Raw genomic sequence first — 12,238 nt, 5'->3', positions numbered from 1 at the left:
AGCCAGGCAGTATGGCACTGTGTGGAGCTGCAGTTTGTTTAATCAGGTGACACATGGCATCTGTTACAGCATTGAGATCCTCCTGGTGGGGTATTTGTGGGGTCTTTCCAGTTGATACAGGTGTCTGCTATGGTACATCCCACAAGGGCCATTGTACACAATTGTGAGGCTGCTGATGGATGACTGGAGAGGCACAATGACCTACCCTGACCTAGCTGTGCTTACCTTCATGATTAGGTGGGTATATGGTATGTTTCTGTAACCACTACAGACACATGGTTGTCACATGCAGGATATCTATCACCTTGTGTCCCCAGGTCTCTTATTGCTCCTGATGTACTTAATGGATTAACACCTATGTGGTAATTTGTGGCCATGTGCTATGTTTCCACAGGGGATGACTATACACTATTCTGCATTTTGCTTGTTGACATGGCTGTGGCACCTCTTGTCTGTTTCTATGTGTACCTTTTGTAGAATGCTTGTGTCAGCTGGAGGGTCTGATATGGTGGGCAGTTTGTAGTCATCTGCAAACCTGTTCAGACACAGTCCTTCCATGTTGGCCTGTACCTATGTGACATATATACCATACAAGAGAGGTAACAGGACCGTGCCTTGTGGGATGCCAGTTATACCTGGTTTGTAGTCTGACATCGCTGCAGCATTTCTGAACTGGTCAGTTCTGTCCTTCAGCTGGTTTGCAACCCATTTACTTTGATAGGGGTTTATAGTTAGGCTGGTGAGCTTATCTCTACTGAACAACTGGGGTATTGTATGTAAGGGTTTAGCAAGGTCCAGATCGGCTGTGTGAACCACATTCCCTTCATCAATGGCCTTGGTGCATGTTTCACATGGGTCAGACATGCTTAAGGGGCAGGATCTGCCCTATGAAAGCCACACTGGGTAGGGTCCAATGTCTGTAGGTACCCATTCTCATTATTCCTGGGGTCCATGATCATCCTCTCCATTACTTTGCCGACCAAGATAATCAGGGTTGAGGCGTGATAGTTTGCAGAATCCATTCAGGCACCACCTTTGTGGTGAGGGACCACTGTTGCTGTACACTGCTCTTTGGGTACATATCCTGTGGTAAGACTGAGAGTGAGCAGTAGTGCTATTTGGTGTTCCATTCTTCTTATAGTTCTTGTTGGACACAACCCAGGACACCATCTGGTACCATTGATGCTGTGTGGTTTGCTTTGTAGATGCTGGCTGTTACCTCAGCATCTGCAATGTCAGGGGGCCAGCACTCTGCTGGTATAGATATTTGGCAGTTTGGTGCTGGTGGGGAGTTTGCAAAGAATCTGTTAGGTTGGATGTTGGCAATGTGTGTGGGTTTGGTGTATTGTTTGTGATATTTGAGTAATGCAGAGCATATCTGTGGATTATCACCATGGTTCCTACCATCAGTTAGGACAGCTGTGTGATTATCCTTTGTGTCCTGCGCAATTTGTATCGTCATAGGTTCATAGGTTCATACTAGGCTATCTACCCTGGCCATGTTTGAGCCTAGACAGACTGTGTGTGGCTTTCGACACCCCTTGCAATGTGCATATTATGCCCATTTAGGGTTTACTTTACTAGCTGTGACACAGAGATGGCCCCCAGTGTACACCAACTATCTCCCATGCACTTGACCGGATTTATCTTGTTGAGTATGAGTGTGGAGCTCAGCCTATCATGGACTCGGATTCTGTTCCAGAGTGTAAGGAGCCTCTGGGTTATGAATCTGTCCCTCCAGCACATCCTATTTATTTATGTGTGGAGGTTCAAATATCTCACTCTGGTGTCTCTGCTGGATTTGGAGTTTCTGCAGTGGAGCATGTCCATTCATTCTGGATTGGACATGGCCTTGTACATCAGGCATACATCGCCTCTGACTGGGCAGTATGCATGTGAATTGGGCTGTGGTTTCTTCAGCCAGGCAGCAGATGACAAATATTTGGACCCTTTATCCTCTTGGTGAGGTATGTTTGGGGTCTTTCTAACTGCTGCAGGTGTCAGGTAAGGTACATCCAAAATGGGGCATTGTTCTCAAGTATGGGCCTGATAAGAGAAGAGTATGGGGGCACATTGACCTCTCTTGATCTACATGTGCATCCTTTCATGTTAAGGTGGGCAATATAGCAGGTCTTCCTGGCCACCTTGGCAATGTGAGTATCACATGACGGGTTACTGTCCACTTGTGTCCCTAGGTCCCTGATTACTCCTTCCATACATAATGGATTACCACCTATGTCATAATTTGTGTGTGCCTTGTTTGGTATTTGGTGAGACATTCATACTCTGCAGTGTCTTCAGGAAGGCTGACTGGGGTTCCTGGGATTGGGAGGGTGGTCTGTAGCAGGCTGCAAACTGGGACGCAGTTTGAGCCACTGTTACTTGCCCGTGGATAGTCCATGCTGCTTCTTGCTGTGGTACCAACCTGGGGGTGTGGTTATCCTTGACAATTATTGATAGCCACACTCCTATTGTAGTTTGTTCCATGTTTTGGGGCTGTAAAGCATGGTATAAGGCATAACCTGGTAGTATTAGGGTGCTCTTCTGAGCCTTGACCCAGATTTCTGTTACAGAACAGATATTACCATTCTCCATGCTGAGGTGGGTTTGGTCTGCATGCATCTTGCAGTTTAGACTTCTGGCATTGGGTAGCATTACGTCCAGGTTGTTATCCCTTGTGCTACCTATGGTGGTGGGTTTGTGTTTCCAGCCTTTCCTATTCAAGGCACAGTGGGGGTGACAACAGCCTTTGCCAGTATCCACACAGCCAGGTGTGCTGGGTGCATGCCATCCCTAGCAGGTGGGGCATCATGTCTTGCTCGGCATGTCATCCCAGGCTGTCAGCCATTTGTTCCCCTTTGACTAACAGCAATACTTCAGCCAATTATTGTACTTGATCTTGTTGTCTTCATAGTGTGGCATCATGCTTGGTGATGGTGAGATGTTAGGCAGGGTCATCATGTTTGCATATACTAGATGGTGTTACATTGCTTAACACATGGCAATCATGCCTCAGGTGGTGCTGCAGGGTGGCCTATGTTGGATGCACATACTACACTCCCTGTACATGTTTGAAAGCAGGTTATGTCATGTTAGGCATCCCTTTTACTATATGAGTGAGTCAGAGAGGGGTATCATTCCCAGGGTTCCTACTGAGCCAGTGTATGTGCTATGCATTGCCTCTTTGCCAAGGCCAGGTCATACTGGGCATGCCTCCTTCTGCCTACTGGGGCAGGCTCAGGTTGTTCCTCCTCCGAGTCATGCTCTGCCTGTGATGGCCTTGGCAATGGTGGGGGGCTGTTTGTCTCGGCCCTATGCTGGTCCTGCTGCAGCTGTTTTCGCAGAATCATATTATGTAGCATAGCACATACCATGACAATTTGGGTACATGTAGTTGGTGAGTACTGCAAGGTTCCACCAGATGTGTCCAGGCACCGGAACCATGACTTGAGCAGCCCAAACACATGTCTCATTATGGCGTTCTTGTTCAGGTGTGTGTGCATTTCTGATGGGTGTCATCAGCCACGGCTCCAGTGCATATCCAGCATCCCCCACTAAGTGACCATGTGGGATGTCCCCATTGGCAAATATCTGGTACAGCTGCGTCAGATGCCAGATAAGGGAATCATGGTAGCTTCCAGGACAGCCAGCTCACACATTCGTTATTATGCCCTGGGCATCACACACGACCTGGCATTTGATGGAGGGGAAACCCTTGCAGTTAATGTAGGCCCTACCCCTCTCACAAGCTGGTGCCTTGATGCGTATATGCGTGCAGTCTATTGCACCCACTACCTCAGGGTATTCTGCTAGTTGCTGGAAGAGTCACATATTGCTAACAAATGCCTCATGGGAATTGGGGAAATATACATGATCTCCGACATGTGCCGACATGGCATCCAGGAACTAGTGCAGTACCCTGGATGCTGATGCCTGTGAGATCCCCATCATATCACCAGTTGGTCTCTGGAAGGTACCTGTTGCTAGTATTCTTAGGCCAATACATACCTTGGTTTCCACTGGGATGGGTTCCCATCTGTTGGCTCTGTGTGTGAGGCGTGGCTTGCACAGCTCAACAATTTGCTGCAGGAGGTCTCTGTCCACTATATAGCGCTCCACTATCTCCAGCACATGTAACCCCTGGTAGGTGACCCTGGGCCTGTACACTCTTCTCCGTCTCCTCACTGTGGGTTTTCTGGCAGCATTTGCATTGTCATCACCCTCAGCAAGTCTCCTATGTCTCCTTATAACAGCTATGGCAGCCCCTAGCATGTTTGGTCTGAGTGCAGCTTTTTCAGTTTTCACTTCTAATAGCTTACTCCTGTCTTGCAGTGTCTATTGAGAGAAACATACTGCAATGCTGTTTGCAGTGTTTTAAGTGCTGAGCTGGGCTAGTATTCTGCCTGTGTAATTGCCTGCTTCTAATTGTTTTCACCTGCTAGCTCTACCAGTATTCCCTGCTACCTTCCTACTATTTCTTTTGCTTCCTTTTTCCTCTCTGTTTCCTCAGGGGGGAGCAGCACGCATACCAGTGAAAACATGCTCACAGTGGCTACCACGTGCGCACACATGCTTACACGGGCTAGACTCTGCTTATTCAGGTTAAAACGTGCACACACCAGCACAAACAGGTTTACAGATCTTTAAACAGGCTCCTACATGCTTACTCTGCCTTACACGCGCGCACTCTGTCTTACTCGCGCCTCCCAGTGTGCACACACGAGCATGCATGCACAGCAAGAAACTTTGGTGTTAGCCACAGTGTACACCTTCCATTTCTTGACTTTCCCATGCTTATCTGTTGACACTCCTCTTTCTATGCTGTGTGACTGACATCTTTCACATACCACTTTGCTCCAATGAGCTTGATTTCTTTCTAACATTCCCCCCTGTGATGTCACCTATCTCCTACTCTGTTACTCCCCCTTATCTAACTCTTACACTACACGGAATGTGCTCATTTGCTATATGACAGTGAGATTCACTATCCTACCACTCATTTATATAGGATTGCCTACTAATGGTTAGTTATGTGTCTTACACTCAGCTTCCCCCCTTAGCAACCACTAAACGGTGGCCATGTTGTTTTCGGTCTGCTAGTCCTTGCATTGTAAATCCATGCATTGCATAAAACCCACATTTGTGGGTTTAAAACCTTTATTTTTATGTTTTATATAGCGCAGCCCATTTACGCGGGGCTGCGCTGTGTTTAAACCTCGCCAATCGCCGAAAAAAAAAAATGTTCATGTTTGCATCAGGTTACCGTGCCAATGGCCACATATTTGGCCATTGGCATGCTGCCTGAAACATATGCAAACTTTATTTGGAGCTGACATGGCTCCATTGTGTTATTTGCAGAAATGTACTCAGTTGTCAACTGAGTACATTTCTGCACCTAACACGACTCTTACACGGTCTGGTTTCAGCTTCATGGATCACTAATCTACCTCATTTGCATGCCTTTCGGGTGCAAGTGAGGTAATTAGCATAACCACGCCCTGCCCGTGTAAGAGATGTTTTAGCTGGTCTCTTACCCGGTATTTCGGGCTGTTCCTGGATCGTTATGGCTGTATGGAGTCTTACACGACTCTTAGACTCCGTGCAAGCCATCCTGAATCCTGCCCATTGCCTTTACTCGAGAAGGATTAACTTCTTCTTGTATAATTCTGTTGTTGCTCATATTAGAGACGCTTGCCAGTGCAGCTGTAAGTGCCATTTTGTGATTGAATAATTTATACAGAGGAGTAGGTTTAAGTCATTGTAACATACGACCTTTACTGAAATTACCATGCTTCTGTGTGGTCCTACCCCTAAAAAGTGCTGTCTACTTTACACACACACACACACACACACACACACACACACACACACACACACACACACACACAAACCCACATGCACACACACACACACACACACACACACACACACACCCACATGCGCACACACACACACACACACACACACACACACACACACACACACACACACACACACACACACATTGTGACAAATGGACAAATGACTTAATGCAGCACTATATATTTCAAATCCGTAATGTATAAGTATATATACAGTGGATATAAAAAGTTTACACACCCCTGTTAAAATGTCAGGTTTTTGTGATATATAAAAAATGAGACCACAATAAATCATTTCAAAACTTTTCCCACCTTTAATGCAACCTATATTCTATATAATTTAATTGAAAAAGAAACAAATCTGTTAGGGGGAAAAATATAAAAAGTAAAAAAACGTACAATAAGCTGGTTACATAAGTGTGCACACCCTTAAACTAATGCTTTGTTGAAACACCTTTTGATTTAATTACAGCATTCAGTCTTCTTGGGTACACACCTGCCATCAATTAAAGAGACTCTGATTAACCCCAAATAAAGTTCAGCTGTCCTAGTAGGATTTTCCTGACATTTACTCAGTTGTTGAAAGGTATCAGTCAGGAGAAGGGTACAAAAAAGTTTCCACAGCATTGGCTATACAGTGGAACACAGTGAAGACAGTTATCAAAAAGTGGAGAAAATATAGATCTAAAGTGATGTTTCAAAGAACTGGACACCCCTCCAAAATTGATGAAAAGACAAGACAAAAACTGGTCAGGGAGGCTGCCAAGAGACCTACAGCACCACTGAAGGAGCTGCAGGAAGTTCTGGCAAGTACTGTTTCTGTACTACGTGACAACAATCTCCTGTATTCTCCATATATCTGGTCTATGGTGTAGGGTTGCAAGACAGAAGCCTGTTCCTACACAGAAAAACATCCAGACATAGCTAAAATTTTCAAAACAATACATCATCTCCCAAAAGCATGTGGGAAAATGTGTTATGGTCTGATGAGACCAAGGCTGAACTTTTTGGCCACAATTCCAAAAGGTATGTTTGACGCAAAAACAACACTTTGCATCATGAAAAGAATACCATCCCCACTGTGAAGCATGCTGGTGGTAGTATCATGCTTTGGGGCTGTTTTTCTTCAGCTGGAATCTGGGTCTTTAGTCAAGGTGGAGGGAATTATGAACAGTTCCAAATACCAGAAAATGTTGGCCCAAAACCTTCAAGCACACATCCAAATCAACAAAAGAATGGCTTCACCAGAAGAAAATGAAAGTTTTGGAATGGGCCAGCCAGAGCCCAGACCTAAATCCAATAGAAAATATGTGGGGTGACCGCAAGAGGGCAGGTTATAGGTCACATTAAAGGTGGGAAAAATTTTGAAATGATTTATTGTGGTCTCATTTTTTATATCACAAAAACCTGGCATTTTAACAGGGGTCTGTATACTTTTTATAGCCACTGCATGTACACACACACACACACACACACACACACACACACACACACACACACACACACACATATATATATATATATATATATATATATATATATATATATATATATATATATATATATATATATATTCGCCGACTATTATCTTTCTGCATTTAGTCACATCCGAATGAACAAATAATGTCTAAACTTTGCAGTCTTAATGTGCAATTTTTAGAGTTCTGTAAATGCTGATTAGATCAGATTGGAGCATTCCAAAGTGGCTGGGCTTGCCAACTGAGATACACTGAAGAAGCCAAATATAATCTAGTGTCCCACTCTGAGAACATTTTTTTGTTACTATAAAATTGTTTTTAATGACTTAGACCCTGAAAGTGAAGCTTGAGCATTCAATAAAATTTAAAACAGCTGAAGAAGATAAAAAAGGAGACTGTGCAAAGTGTAGCCCAGAAGTACAATTAAGATTTTACTAGGAACAGCTCAGAGTGTGGTCTATAATGTATAGTTTAGAGAGTGTACAAGACTAAATCAGAGTGTGTAGTCTATTAAGTGCTGTTCAGACTGTTAGTTTTATAAGGTACAGCTCAGAGTGTTATTCTGTAAGGAACAACTCATAGTTTTAAGTCTATAAGGTCTGGCTCAGAATATGAAGTCTATAAGCTAATAATGATCTGCATCCTCTTGTCACTTGTATGACCCCCCCCCCTCACCCTGCTTGCATATCCTATGACCTTGAGCAATTCACTTACCCAGACATCCATCTTGGGTTACACATGTAAAGAGTCATTTGTTCCTTGTGAGCTTAGAGTGTTAACAAATGAATAAAAAATAATAATAAAAAAGACCAGATGATACCTAACTATAATACCACAGAGTATACAAAAATTATAAAATATATCACAGTTGTTATGGATATGCAGTGAGCCCAGCAAAAGTAATTCTGGTATTCTGGTATTCCAGTTCACAGAACTGATCTCCATGTTGTCCTTGAGACCAGACACTTAAAAGTTTCAGTTAATTGTGGACTCCTAACAACTTGTGTATAGAAAGTCCATAAATTCTATGGTGCTGTAATCAATATTAATCCATTGAATGGAAAACATAAAAAGTAGCACATCAAGACTGGGAAAATGTAATCCATAGTCCACTACCACTGGAAAGCATAAAGAAGCAGGAAAAAAGAAAATATTATAAAACATAATTCTCCCCATTCCAACATCAAAAACACTTTCCTCCCTTAAGTGTGACAATTACTTGATTGTAGCGTAGGAAGGTAAACGTATGAGTGTGTAATTGTTGGATGTGTTGGTGTTTGTCTATGTGTGTGTGTGTGTGTGTGTGTGTGTGTGTGTGCGCCCGCAAGGAACTGTGGAATGTCTGGGTGTGAGTGTACTATCTTTTACTGTTTGTGCGATCTCGGAGTTAGTATATATAAGTAGGGGGGTGCAGGGGCTTGACCCCTGCTTATGTGTAGTTTAGTATGTGGATGTGTGGTGTTTGGTTTTTGTGTGTTTATTTGTTTTGTAGTGTGGGTGTTGTGGTTTATTTGTGGTGTGGTATATGCTGTGTGTTCGGGATTTGTAGTTTTGGGATTGTGAAGGTTCAGTATTTGAAGGTTTCAACGTTATGGTTGGGGAAATACTGAAAAATCAAGATTTCAGTATTTCGTGATTATAAAATGGAACCATATATGTGTATATATATATATATATATATATATATATATATATATATAGTTATCAATATAGATATACATATCCATACAATCAATGGTATTCACTCTTAATAACATTGACTGTGTGAAGTTCAGTAATTATAACCTGAATGTGAAAGGCTGTGCTATTACAAGAACCTTGTTCCTTGGTCAATCAGTTATAAAACAGGAATTGCTAGCTACTATATATTTTGAAACATTATGTTTACATTTCTGAACAGTTATTGAAGCAAATGATACCTCCACATTTTGACTTTATCCTGCAGGTCAGATTTTTGCATGGATTTCAGGGTACACTTTTTATTCTATTTTTTTTAAAATATCAGTTTCGTTAATTAAAAAAAAATAAAGCAGTTTACCATATAGGCATACATGTGTAATCCAGACATTGCAGTCATAAATGATTCATATACAAATCAAATGTGATTTTGCATTATCTGGTCACCAAAAACTAATTGTTTAACTGCAAACTAAATCCTTAATCCTTTAATTACAGTATTTGTTTATATTTGTTTAACATAGTGAGTGCTGTCCAAATACATTTTCAGAATACCCAGCCACTCCTCCCCTTTGTTATTCCCCTAACATGTCCATACATGATGTAAACTGCAGAAATATATTGGCACATTCACAGGCACAAATTACCATACTTAAGTTTCACCTTAATCCATTCAGTTCCCATCGTATCCTCTTTGCCCACTGTTATAGATCTCTATCTCCCGTATCTCCAGTAACCCGTATTCCTCACGGACACTTATTTTCATTCTTTCCTTCACCCATTACTTTTTTGCCTCCATCTTGTATATCCATGTTCTAGTTTTTCCCTCTTCCAACACCTCTTCCATTTTTACAATGATCTATCCTACAACTAATTTACACAGACAATTATCCATTATCTGCTGCTAGAAACTGAGAACGTGTGCCCAAGCCTAGCATTTTAAAGAATATTGTGCACACCTTACTTTGGCATCTGTTCACTTCACTAAACTTTTTTTCCTTTATCTCTCTGAGTTACCCTTTCTTTGTAAGCATCTTCGTGTATCTACTTTATGACTCACTTTATGACACTTTTATTATACCAAGATAATACAGATTCCTTCTTTTGACATTTGCAATTTATGTTTCTCCAAAACTTGGAGAGAACTATTTTCCCAACTCCTCCTGAAGAATCCTGCAGCCTCACTGGTTTTCATGCATATTTTAATTTTGACAGAAAGTGATATCTTTTCCCTTACCAGACCACAAAATGAACACATAAACTTAATTACCCAACCATAGCTAGCTTTTTCTCTTGTATTTCAGCTTTCATGCGTTCTTTACTTCCTTTACACTCTCCTCAATTTGATCTGCAAGATATTTGTCAACACATAGTGGGCTTAGGTCTCAATACTTATTATTCTAAGGACCTTACACAACCAAAATACTCAGTTAAATTCCTTTTATTCAGAGACCTCTCCATTTCCTTCCAAACCAAATCTTAACTCTGTAGACAAATATGAGTAATTATATAAACAATGCTACTTGAAAGAAGTAAGACATCAGCAATGTTTGCTATGCATTGAACCCCTACTGTTAAGTGTAGCTTTAGTTTTATCACCTGTGAAAATGACATCTTCAAGCCAGCAGTATCAAGATATGTGCCCACTCCATTTCACATATTCACTGATATGGTCAGCTTGCTATATCTAAACCTAATACTTTTTTTGTGTAGGCCTCTAGTATGTATTAGTTTTGTTGGTTATCTGCATACTTCTTATAACATTTTTATTATAATAATTATAAAAAAACTGCTGACTTCATTTGTCAGATTTTCACTTATTTCATGCAATGTTCCTTTTAACTATTGCAATGAATACCTCCAATTTTCATGTATTCTCAGTATAATTCAAAAATACTGTAAATGTGCTGGCGATCCTCCGGACTACCATAGGTGTGCACGCAGTGAAAGTGAGAGAGAGGTATAACTCACATAATAAGCATCTGGACTGCATGCATTTATTTTTTTATTTATTTGACATTTGTTAACTGTGATGGTCCAACTGGGCAAACTATACATCATATTCTCATGCACAGGCAGAACTTTTTCAACACTAGAATTTTTGATGTGTATTTCTTGGCTAGTGAGAAACAAATGATGGATTTCCCCTTTCTTGGCTCAAGTCGATATTAAAACATTGCTTCTATTGTTTGTAACTTAATAATTCCTGTTGAAGGAATCCTATTAGTCCAAATGACTAGAACTCCCCCCACTACCTTACATGCTCACAACTCAAGATAGTCAACAATTTAATTAATTTCCCTGAAAAATGCCCATCATTGAAAATATGATCCAACCGTTCTCTAGTTTTATACTACTACTACGATCAAGTAATAAATCTCTCTTCTCCATGTTCAAAACAAGCATCTCATCAGTGGATTCTCTATACTCCCCTGAGTCAATAAAAACTGGAAAATTGTCCCACTGCAAATAAAACAGACAGGCAAGACACATGCCTTCAAGTTGCAACTAAAACAATATATATTAAAAAATTGGCTCTGATATCAATAAGCTCCAGGCTAGAATATTACCTGCTACCTTTTCTCTAAATACTTGTCTTCTGTACTTCCCTCTTTTTCTTCATCAGGACAAATAGATACTCACTAAATCACAAACATTAACTTTGTTTACATAAATTATATCAGTCACAGGCTCTAAGTGAAAAGGTTTAGTTCAGAATTCATTCATAATCCAGGACTTCACATTTCTGTAGAGGTAAACTGTGAAGAGTGGCACTACGTAGTTATGCAACTCATGTCTTCTAGGACAGCTATGAAAAGCAGAAGCATGTTGTTAAGCACACCTCCCTAACACAAAAGCCTAATATACTTAAAGCATAAACAGTAAAGGAACAGGTAAAATGAAGATAAGGAGCAGTACACTGTTGCATATCTGTAAGATGGGTAGAACCCATCCATAACCCCTTTTCCCATTTTTGCACATTGGTCAGGTTGCTACTTTAACAGTGACAATTACCTAGAGTCAAGGTCACATCCCCGGGTGACTAGCCCTACCACAGCTATTCTTCCATAACACAAAGTCACACATTTACACCTGTGCCAATTTAGAATGTCCAAGCCACCAACTGCGCATCTTTGGAATGTGGAAGGAAAGCAGAGCACCCAGAAGAAACCCACACAGATGTAGGGAGGACATGCAGGCTCTGCACAGAAGACACCCCAT

The sequence above is a fragment of the Protopterus annectens genome, chromosome 3.part1 (assembly GCF_019279795.1).
Source record: "Protopterus annectens isolate FY-2018-M chromosome 3.part1, PAN1.0, whole genome shotgun sequence".
In the NCBI taxonomy this organism is placed as follows: domain Eukaryota; kingdom Metazoa; phylum Chordata; order Ceratodontiformes; family Protopteridae; genus Protopterus; species Protopterus annectens.
The sequence above is the reverse complement of the archived record's forward strand: the minus strand, read 5'-3'. Positions refer to the sequence as shown.